We start from the raw sequence: 11,479 nt of genomic DNA on the forward strand, positions 1-11,479 counted from the left end.
CAGGAATGTCCAGGGGCTGGGCAAGCAGGCATGGTGCATACATAGGAGTTTCAAGATGGGGCAAGTTTATAGGTATTGGCCTTTGGTGGGCTAGCCATCTCTGATAGAAAGCAAAACATGTTTCTCACAACCAGCACCTAGGAGGCTGAGGCAGGAGGATTATAGCAAGTTAGAGGCTAGCCTAACCCACATAGTAAGACCCTAGCTCAGAAATAAATAGGGTGGGAAGATGGCTTAGTTGGTAAAGTGTTTGCCTGCCTGTCAAGCGTGAAGACTCAAGAGTTCCTCAGAGTCTATGTTGAAGAAGCCAGGCCTTAAGCGAGGGCATACTTGTAATTCCAGCTGAAGCAGGAGGATTCCTGAGACTCACTGGCCAGCCAGCCTAGCCTATCTGGTGACTCCTATGCCAATGAAAGATCCTGTCTCAATAAACAAGTTAGCTGGCTGCTGAGGAAGGACACCTGAGGTTCACCTCTGGCCTTCACATGCCTCCACCTCACCCCACCCCAGGAACACACACATAAATAAATACACAAAAATAAAGAACTATTCGAGATGCTACCAGTCACTTTTTCGTCCTTTATTTATATATTTTTAGTTTCTGAGAATTTCATGCCTGTGTGTTGTATTTACATCATTTTTACCCTTCCCATGAATCCTCCCACTCTTCCTGTGTCCCGAATGCATCTCAAATTTATGACTTTTGTCTATACTATTTTTTTATCTATTTAAAAAATTGTTTTTATTGAGTTATACATTTTTCTCCGCTCCCTTCTTTTCCTCCCCTCTTCCCTTCTATGCTCCGAATTTACTCAGGAGATCTTGTCTTTTTCACCTTTCTATGTAGAGCTATGCATATCTCTTTTAGGGTCCTCTTTGTTGTCTAGGGATTATGGCCTGTAGGTTGGTTTTTCTTCTTGCTTATGTCTAAAAGCCACTTATGAGTAAATATGTACTATATTTATCTTCCTGGGTCTGGGTTACCTCACTCAATATGGATTTTTCTAAATTCATCCATTTGCCTGCAAATTTTAAGATGTCATTGTTTTTTTTTTTTTATAGCTGTGTAGTACTCCATGTGTAAATGTACCACATTTTCTTTATCTGGTCTTCAGTTGAGGGGCATTTAGGTTGTTCCCATGTTCTGGCAATTACAACTAATTCAGCTGTGAACATAGTTGAGCACGTGTCCTTGTGGTATGATTGAGCATCTTTTGGGTAGATGCCCAACAGTGGTATTGCTGGGTCTTGAGGTAGATTGTGTCCTAATTTTCTGGGAAATCACCATACTGATTTTCAAAGTGGCTATACAATTTTGCACTCCCACCAGCAATGCAGGAGTGTTCCCCTTACCCCACATCCCCTCCAGTGTAAGCTGTCATCATTGTTTCTGATCTTGGCCACTCTGACAGGTATAAGATGGAATCTCAGGGTTGTTTTGATTTGCATTTTTCTGAGGGCTAAGGATGCTGGGCATTTCCTTAAGTGTCTTTCAGCCCTCTGAGATTCCCCTATTGAGAGTTCTCTGTTTAGGTCTGTACACCATTCTTTATTGGATTATTTGTTCTGCTTATGTCAAGTTTCTTGAGTTCTTTGTATATTTTGGAGATCAGCCCTCTGTCCCATGTGGGGTTAGTGAAGAGCTTTTCCCATTCTGTAGGCTGTTGTTTTGTCTTGTTGACTGTGTCCTTTGCTTTACAGAAGCTTTTCAGTTTCAGGAGGTCCCATTTATTAATTGTTTCTCTCAGTGTCTGTGCTACTGGGGTTATATTTAGGAAGTGGCTACCAGTCACTTTTTGAAAGGGGAACAACTGTTTTCTTATTTCAAATATTAGGGCTTCACAGGAGGGCCTGTGCCTCATGCACACCCACAGGAATCTTTGTTAAAACATCATCTACAATAACACAGAATGATATAAGTCATGGATAGCACAGTACTGCAAATTCAAATACATGTGGGCCATGCTAAGTGGACTTTTGAGGCCATGGTGTACCTGGTCATAACATGATTGGCTCCCATAAAATCTGGTTAAGTCTGGGCCTTTGTAAACACCTGAGGCGACTTCTGGGTACTCCAGCAAGGACTGCATGGCTCTCCTTTCCCATCCTGTAATACAGGGTCCTCCTGGTCAGGGAGCACTTTGGTAGGAAAAATAGGTAACTGAGGGAGTGACCCCTGGGCCTTCTAGAAGCCAGTGGAACAGGGCTCTGTACTGGCTACCAGTGTTGGTGCTGGGAAGATGGCCAAGTGGCTACCCACTCAGGAAGACTGACACGGGAGCCTATTGCTACAGTCGCCTCTTCTTTCTCTCTTTCAAGGGACTCTTTCCAGATTCCCGGATGACTCCCCTGTAGCTGTCATCTTCCAGAGACCCTGTCTTGAGACTGTAAGGTAGGTGAGGTAGAGCTGGGGTGCAGAGCAGCCTAGGTGCGGCCCGAGCAAAGCCTCCGGGGTGACCTAAGCTTCCAGTGTGCAGGCCACCTGCAGCAGAGTCTTCCGTTTGCTCGCCACCTAGTTTTACTCATTCCTCAACACCTTTCTCCACATGCACGGGAGGGAGAGCCAGGAAGCCGCCAGGGCCCAAGATAGGCCTGGAACCACCTAGAGTCCGGTCCCTGATTACTCGGTGCCTAGGAGAAAAGAGCGGAGCCAGGTGCTTTGCTCAGGTGGTCTTACTTTGTCTTCTCAAAGTGGTGGAGACAAACCAGTCCCCCCAATACCAGTGACTACTTTCTCTTCCCTGAGTCCACCAGCAGGGCCAAGGAGCCATGTGTTGCAGGACCACCTTCTGCTTTGACACACTCTCTTTAGAAGGAAGTGGTATGTCAGAGAAAGCTACTGTCATGCCTACTGCCTAGCTTAGGGCACCCTGCAGTATGACCCACTCCCAGTAGAGGGCAGTACTGGCCCTCTAAAGTCAGGAAGAAGCCCAAAGCTGCATGCTCGGCTTCAAAGAGATGGTTCAGGGATCGATCCATTTTGGTCCTGTGCTAGACCCTGTCCTGAGGCCAGGCCCATTGCTGGCTGCCCAGATCTCCAAAATGGTGTGTGTGTGTGTGTGTGTCTGTCTGTCTGTCTGTCTGTCTATGTATGTATTTGTGTGTCTCCATGTGTGTTTGTATATATGTGTGTTTGTGTGTACATTTATGTGTTTTCTCTGTGTGCTTGTGTATATCTATGTGTATCCATGTGTACATTTGTGTGTTTGTATATGTGTTATGTATGTTTGTGTATATCTGTGTGTGTGGTTTTGTATGTTGTGGGTTAGTTCGTCTTTGTATGTGTGTCTCTGTATATGTGTGTGTGTGTTTATGTTGTGTATTTGTGTGTGTTTACTTGTATTTGTGTCTGCCACTCTCTGTATTGTGTATATGACCCTGTGTGTGTATTTATTTATTTCTCTCTCTTCCTCCCCCCCTCGCTGTGTGCAAATGCATGTACAATAGGGCACTTATTGCTGGAATATTACTCACTACTTCCTCTTTGTTGCTTTTTCCTTTATCTAATGAGTTAGCTGACTAAAAACGGTTCTATGCAAAAAAAAAAATTCAATGGCCAAAGCTGAAAATTTTGAATAGTGTAATAGTGTTAGATTAAAAAAAAAAAAAAAAAAAAAAAGCAAGCACCTGCCGCCATTCTAACAAGCTGAGCTCAATTCTGGGTGCTGCACAATAGAAGGAATGGACTTCTACAAGTTGTCCCCTGACAGCACCTCCATACTTGGGCTGTGGCACTGCCCCACCCCCATAGTGAATCCATTCCAATAAGGTAAATGATAAACTATATCAGTGAGTGAGGAAGAAGAGAGCAAATGTCCCATCCAGAAGAATCCCAGCAAAACCATCCCAAGGCTCCAACCTCCTTCTCCTGAAGGTAGAGCAGATCTCAGCATGCACAGCCAGAGCCTCTTCCTTCCTGAAAAGAGAGAGAGGCTCTGTGTAGTGGAGGCCTTGCTGGCAGCCCAGCCATGACACCCAGGGACAAGTCATGTGGATGGTGGGGACCTGTATGGGAGGTTAGGAGAGGGCTGTCTTCTTCCATAACCAATGACTCCCATCTAACACTGAAAAAAATAAAATAAAATAAAAGGGACATTTCCCAGCTCAGGGCCCTCCACAGGACACCTGAGCAGCCACCTCAGATCTCATGGTTGCAGCAGAGACAGTGAGAAATTACTCTAGCCCAGAAGAGCCTTGGGAGGCAGGATGCAGGTCATGTGGGATCCTGAATGAGCCTTGGGCCAGAGAATGACAGGCAGGGACACAGGAGATGGGTAATTGACAGCAATACATCAATACTGGGTGACAGCTGTCTCTCACCAATGTCACATGTTGCTGTGAAACATATTTGGTTTCCTGGTCCAAAGCTCCTACAGATGCCCAGCCTGTGGTCCTGTGGTCTGCATGTGACCGAGGAGAGCTAGTTATCCTATGTGTGGCTGAACATAAAGATTGTGAGTATACTAAGAACATTGTTTTCCACAATTTTTTGTGTGCACTCACGCACATGCAAAGGCCAAAAGCCAACTTTAGGTGTCTTCCTTGATTACTCTCCATCTTCTTTTTCCTTTTTTTTTCTTTTAGATTATTTTCATTTTATGTGTTTGGGTATTTTGCCTGCACATATATGGCGCAGTACCTGAAAAGGACAGAAGAGGGCGTCAGATCCTCGGGAACTGGCATTGCAGTCAGCTGTGTGCCTTCATAAGCATCCTAGGAACCAAGCCTGATTCCCTGGGAAGAGGCTCCAGTGCTCTTAACCGCAGAGCCATCTCTCCAGCCCCTCACAGCTAACTTTTAAGATGAGCGTAGGGATCAAATTCAGGTCCTCATTGTTCGTTGATCAGTTCGCTAACTGAGCCATCTTCCCAGCCCTGTAGGAGCTTTTGGTTTAGATCGTGAACTTTGTAGGTGACAGTGTTGGTCATGAGGTCTAGAAGTTGGACACACCTAAAACCTTTTAGAATCTCCAGTGTGGCAGGAACACCCTTCGTGGGTTGGCTACTGGTTCTGGCATCCAGGTTGCCTTAGGGTTGGGGGTGTACACCAGGAAGTTCAAGCTAGGGCAGAGAGTTTGGGGATCTCAATCCCACCCCTTCCCTAGCCTCCATGGAGTAGGGGACAACTGGAGTCCCGTGATGGCATCAGCCCAACTGCACCTTAAAGCCGCAGTCAAAGGTAAAGGACAGTGTAGGAGTATCCAAACTGCTGACCACGGGAGGCGCCAGAGGGCGGTGGGCCTGCAGGTGACATGGAGGCATCCCCTTCCAGTTGCCTCACCTCGAGGCTCTCTGGTCTGGTGGCTGTGGTCGCCCTTCATCGTGGCCTTTATAATAAAGTAGTGGGCAGGTGTAAGGCAGCGCTGCCCTGAGTTCTATGAGCTACTCCAGCAAGTGACCCAGATCCAGGGAGGGGCCTGCAGGAGCTCTCGACTTACAGGTCACAGCCTGGAGCTATGATTGGCTGCTGCAGGGGGCTGGGTTGTGCACTCTGACTGGATGTAGCTTTCAGCTTTGGGATCTAATGCTGTCTCTAGGCAGGCCATGCAGAATCAGATGGAATTGGGAAACCCAGGCAGCGTATGCCGGAGAAATGCTTGGTGTGTGGGGGCCACCCCCATGCACCAGGTTACAGCTGTGCCACATCCTGACAGTACAGGAAGGATGCAGTTCTTTTTTTTTTCCCCTGGTCTGTCCTCCCAGCTGGCAGTAGAGGCTGTGAGAGGGTTGTTGTGAGCTCTGGCATAACCCCAGCACTTCTATCAGCCCAGACAACTCTACAGAGTTGATTTCATTTCAAAGCCTGTTTGTGTCGGTCCCAGATTGTGTCACTAAGCCCTGCCCTGTTAGTCTTCCCCCAAACCTTTCCTTCCCGCTGCTCCTTCTCCATCAGAGAGGGGAGAGGACAACACTTGCCAGCTGGTGTCCATCCATGCACCTACCACCCACTTGTCCTCACCCCTCCCCTCAAGCCAGTGCTCATCTGTGCGATGCTTCATTGGTTCCTGTGTAGCTTTCTTTCACTAATGCCTCAGTTTACCTACACAGTTGCCTCTGGGAACCCTGGTAGGATGGGGGACTTTGGCCTAAGAGCAGGCTCCCGCAACTTGAAGACTAATGCCTGGGCCAAAGAAGTAATCTCCTCTTTTGTCCTCTTAAGAGCCACCTTGAGGGAGGTGTGACAGAAGAAACTCCTGTCGGCTCCTTGGGGCCAAGCAGAGTGGGACCAGTGCAACCTGCACCTGACATCTGAGGTCTTGGTAGGGCAGGGTGGGTGACACACAGCCCTTCCCACTCCGGGAGGCCAGAGTTACCTGGGTGCATGGGGGCACCCACATCCTGGTTCTCTTCCTGCCCTTGTCACTTCCTGGATAGTGGGGCTCCAAACCTGAGGGGACTGTTAGGGAGCCTAACCTGTGAGTAGCCTGATTTTTGCCTTTGTCCCAACTCTGAAACTGTCCACTCCGGTGAGAGTGAGATACATTAGGGGCTGCCTTCTACCTGCAGCTGAGTCCAGGGGTCTCTTGCTTTCTGCTTATGGCGTCTGGTCGCTAATCCCATTCAGTCTGCACTCACACCTGCCCCAATAGTGGACACCAAGGCCAGCCCTGCTCCACCCATCCCTGTCCTCCCTCCCTCCTCATCAGTGGGGTCCAGCTCACCCTGCAGGCTGCAGCTGTCCTCCCTGAGGGGAGGTGTCCAAGGTCCATGACCCCCTTCCCTTTAAGGAAGCACATTCCTCTACTCCATGCTGTCCCATTCTTTTGTGTAAGGAAGAGTCTTGCAGTCTTACTTGGGTTACCTGTGATGGTGAAGAAGAGAAAGGTCCAGTGCTCGGGGTACCTGGGAGGGCTGTTATTGGGGTGACCCCTGGACCTCCTCCAGGCTCCAGTGGCACCGGAAAACCAGGCAGAAATTCATCAACTGGACCACTGAAGTCATGCTTGTTCCTCTGTTGTGGTGTCCCAACATGATGGCTGTAACTCCCCAACCCCACCTGACCAGTCTTGTATCTTCTTATACCCAGTTTCTGGGATTAGAGATCAGATATCGATGTGTTGGCTCTGGTTGGCAACAGTGAGTTGGCTCTGGTTGGCAGCAGTGAGTTGAACAGTCAAAGCTCTAGATGTGGTTGAAGGTATCAAGGGCTAAGTAGAAAGGCCAAGACCCTGAGAGACCCAGAGACTCTCAGTTCTATCATACCAGGGCTTGCAGAGACTGCCAGAACCAAGTTTAGGTAATCACCCCAGCTGTGGCCCTGAAGGCTTGGCCCTCTTGACCCTAGCTATGGCACTGAAGGCTGGAGTCTCCCTAAGAGGTTACTCTGAGTACTGAGAAGTAGGAAGGAGCCTACTAGGGTTGTCTCTGCCTCCTAGAGGCCACAGGCACACAGAGAATGCAGTCCTGTCCCAGTCAATGTGCTTGTTCACACTGGGCTTTCATGGTGACCTTATCCAACCACTGTTCCTGTCTTACGTCAATGTGACATAAACTTATGATGTTTTATTTCATTTCATTTTTGACACAGGGCCTTCGAATATAGTTCTGACTGGCTCGGAAACACTTAAGTAGTTCAGGCTGGTTTTGAACTCTATCCTTTGCCTCCGTCTGCAAAGCGCTGGGTTTACAGGCATAAACAACTGTGCTCAACCAAATCCTGACATTTCAAACCCCAGCATCAGTAATGAGGCAGATGTAAGAGGGGTGGCTGGTCAGGGTGGGTGCTGGGCTGGGAGAACTGAGACCTTTATGGAAGACCTATGCCAGGACATGGCTTGGAACCCCTGGGCCTGTTGCTAATGTGGCATCTGTGGTGAACAGTGGTTAGAGTCACCTGGCCTATAGATACCTGTGCCTGCTCAGTTGGTCATGGCATCTCCAAGACTGAAGGATTGGCACTAGAGTCAGCTGACAGCACTAATGAGGAGCTTCAGGCCCCGCCCCCTGGCAGCACTCACACAAGCCCTGACTCTGCCAAGACCCAGTTCAGCATCCCAGACTGAGAAAGGGTACTGTTCTGCTAGACAATCTCGTATTCCTCTTTCTTCCAGCTTCCTAAAGGAACCTGCAACCACTCCCTGGTGCCTTTGCTTGGGGAAAGAGAAATAGTTAGGATTTGGAGGTGTTTCTGGACCATTTCTTGGTACTCACAGCATCTGAGACAGAGGCATCTCAGTGTCTCCTGGCTGCAGCAGCGACATTGGAATGACAGGAGCATGTGCAGGTGGAGGTTGCTCATCTCATCATGGACATGAAGCAAAGACAAGAGGGGCCTGGTGAAGAGTCATGTTTTCCAAGGAATTCCCCTAAATGGCCTCCTTCCTTCAGCTGAGCCCCCTAGTCCAGTGTTCCACCTTCAATAATAGCACCACTCACTGGGGTCTAAGTGCTTACCACGTGGACCAGTGTCAGGAACGTCACACTTACCCTATGGCACTGACATACTGTGCTTCTGCACCGTGCCATGTGGCATTCCCACCAGCAGTGATGTGATGTCCCAACACACAATCAGGTATTGTCAGTTTTCCTGACTTTGGCCATCATCGTGGTCAGTGATGGTTCCTTATTGTTTGAATTGCAGTTCTCCAATTCTGTGAGATGTTGAAAATCTGCTTGTCTGACACCCACAGGTGAGGCACCCACCCCACCCACCTTTGGTGAGGTGTCTACATCTTTTAAATAAATTTTTATTATTGATATTTAAGAGTTATTTGTATATTTGGAATAGGGGTCCTTTATCATATAAAATACTTTGATGATGCTGGACAGATGGATCGTTGGTTAGAACACTTACCTCTCTTACAGAGGGCCCAGCTTCAGTTTCCAGCAGCCATCTGGTGGCTCAAACCCATCAGTAACTCTAACTCCAGGGGATCCAATGCCCTTTTCTGGCCTCCATAGGCACCAGGCATGCATGTGGTACATATATATACATGGACATAAAACCCTCATACATAAAAATAAATAAATCTTTTTTAAAAATTTGCAAAGTTATTTTCCCAGTCTGTGGCTTCTCTTTTTGTCCTCCTCCTCTTCTAAAAATATTTACTTATGGGCTGGAGAGATGGCTCAGAGGTTAAGAGCACTGGCTGCTCTTCCAGAGGTCCTGAGTTCAATTCCCAGCGACCACATGGTGGCTCACAACCATCTGTGCTGAGATTTGGCGCCCTCCTCAGGCGTGCGGGCATACATCGAGGCAGAATGTTGTATACATAATAAAAATAAATAAATCTTTAAAAAAAAATATTTACTTATTTGTGTATATGTCTGTGTGAGTATATGCACACTTGTGTGTGGAGGGGTGCACACATCAATGCCTATATGCAGAGGCCAAAAGAGGATATAAGGTGTCTTTGTATATCACTCTCCACCTGTTCCTTTGAAGCAGGGGCTCTCTTCCTGAGCCTGTGGTTTGTGTTTTCTCAGCTAGGTTGGGAACCAGGAAGCCCCAGTGATCCTCCTGTTTCTGATCCCCTCAGAGCTGGGTCACAGGTGGACACAGAATTCTCAAGTTACCATGGGAATGCTGGGATCTGAACTCTGGTCTCCGTGATTGTTCAGTGTGTCCTCTTAACAGTTGAGCCATCTCACCAGCTTCCCGTAACCCTGACCCTCTCTGTTTGGCACAGGTCTCCTGTATCCCAGGCTGGCCTTGAGCTCACTGACTTGCTGAGGATGACCTTGGACTTCACCTGTCCCTATCTCCCAAATGCTGGGATCACAGGTACAAGTTATCATATCCAGTTCCTTTTCTTCTTTTAGCAATGTTTCTGCAAAGGAGATGTGTTGTTTGGGTGTGAAATGCCTCCCACAGGCCCATGTATTTGAACACCTAGTTCCCACCTGGGGCATTGTTTTGGGAAGGTTGCAGCTTCAGGAGGTACGTCCTCCTTGGAGGCAGTAGGACATTGTGGGATGGACATAGAAGATCATAGCATGGCCTCACTTTCTAACCTGTCTCTATTTCCTGATCCACAGAGAAGTGAGCAAGCCATCCTGTGTTCCGCTGCTGAAGCTACGAGCTGTTCCCACTGCCGCGATGGACTGGGAGCCCACACAAATGGTTCCTTCCTCCAGTTGTTTCTATCAGGCATTTTGACATAGCAACAGCTGAGATGACTAATACAACAGAAGCTTTTGATTTAACAAAGTCCAGCTTATTGGCTGTGGAGCTGGTGAATGCACTGGGTTTCTTCGTACATCTAATAAAACTTCCAGGAACCTGCTGTCTTCAGCTACTAAGAAACACACTAGTCTGTCCCACCTCAGAGGCTTGGGAACACCTTGTTATATTCCAACCCTAGGGATCCGAATTGACTTCTCTTCCTATGGGCATCTTGCTGCTCTGCTGCTCCAAACACACAGCTGTGCTTCCTGCGCCATCTGAGCAGGAAGTTGCAAGCATCTGTCCTGGTTTTATTTCTTTGGCTGTTAGTCTCTACTATCACACAGTTCAGAAACCCCTGTCATAGGGAATGGTGCTGCCCATGGTGGACCAGGTCTTCTCATAATTAACTTAATTAAGACAGGTCCTCACAGACATGCTCTCAGGTCAGTCCAAAGTAGGCAACCCCTCACTGAGACTCTCTTCCCAGGTGACAACTCTAGGTTGTATCAAGTTGACATTTAATGCTGACCTTCATGATATCTAAAGATGGTGTGTGTGCATTTGAAGGTCAGGTGATCAAATCCCACATGATTTGGGGGAGGCTTCTGCCATGATGATATTGCTATACTCCAGTGGCCTGGGTCAAGTGGAGAACTGCTTAGGGTACTTTCTATTGTGTAGGATACAGCACAGGGCCTTGTGGCTCTCTTTGGATTTTACAGTTATCAGATACATGACATCAAGTGACCTACAGGGATGTCACTTTTCAATGAGGCCCAGTGTATTAAGTGTAAACTGGCCCCCATAATCTCATAGGGAGTGGCACTATTAAGAAGCACAGCTTTGTTGGTGTGGGTGTGGCCTTGTTAAAGGATGTGAGTCACTGTAGGGGTGGGCTTTGAGATTTTCTATGCTCAGGATACCACCCAATGTCACACAGTCAACTTCCCGTTGCCTGCAAGTTATAGCATTTTCAGCTCCAGTATCCCATCTGCCTGCATGGCACCATGCTCCCTGTCATGACAATAACGAGCCAGAGCTCTGAACCTATAAGTGGTCCCCTTCAATTAAGTGTTTTCTTTGTAAGAGTTGCCGTGGTCATGGTGTCCTTTCACATCAATGGAAAACATCCAGACAAGAAGAGGCTCTGCGACAGGCCCAGGCTGCTGTGCAATCTTCTTAGCTGTGTGAGTGTCTCTGAGCATCAGAGTCTCAGTGTGCAAGGTGCCTGTGGGAGGTAGGAAGTTCTGTGGGGGCCGTTCTGGCTCCTGCAGGGACTTCACGGTCCGCCGCCTTGGTCGATGGAGCTGAGCCCTGCCATCCCCCACGGGTACTTCCTCAGACCCTGGATGGCCCTTAGGCTTTACAGAAC

General features: G+C 48.1%; 1 long non-coding RNA gene across 3 annotated transcripts in view; it reads left to right on the forward strand.

Moving 5' to 3' along the window:
- The window catches only part of LOC130880672 (uncharacterized), a 61,720-nt gene extending 51,527 nt beyond the window's left edge, over positions 1–10,193 (forward strand). For all 3 annotated transcript variants that reach the window (XR_009057616.1, XR_009057617.1, XR_009057618.1), the window contains 2 exons: positions 9,629–9,723; positions 9,978–10,193. This is a non-coding gene — a long non-coding RNA (uncharacterized LOC130880672). The remainder of the gene's footprint in view (positions 1–9,628; positions 9,724–9,977) is intronic.
- The last annotated feature ends 1,286 nt before the right edge of the window (positions 10,194–11,479 follow it).

This window comes from Chionomys nivalis, chromosome 8 (assembly GCF_950005125.1).
Source record: "Chionomys nivalis chromosome 8, mChiNiv1.1, whole genome shotgun sequence".
Taxonomy (NCBI): Eukaryota; Metazoa; Chordata; class Mammalia; order Rodentia; family Cricetidae; genus Chionomys; species Chionomys nivalis.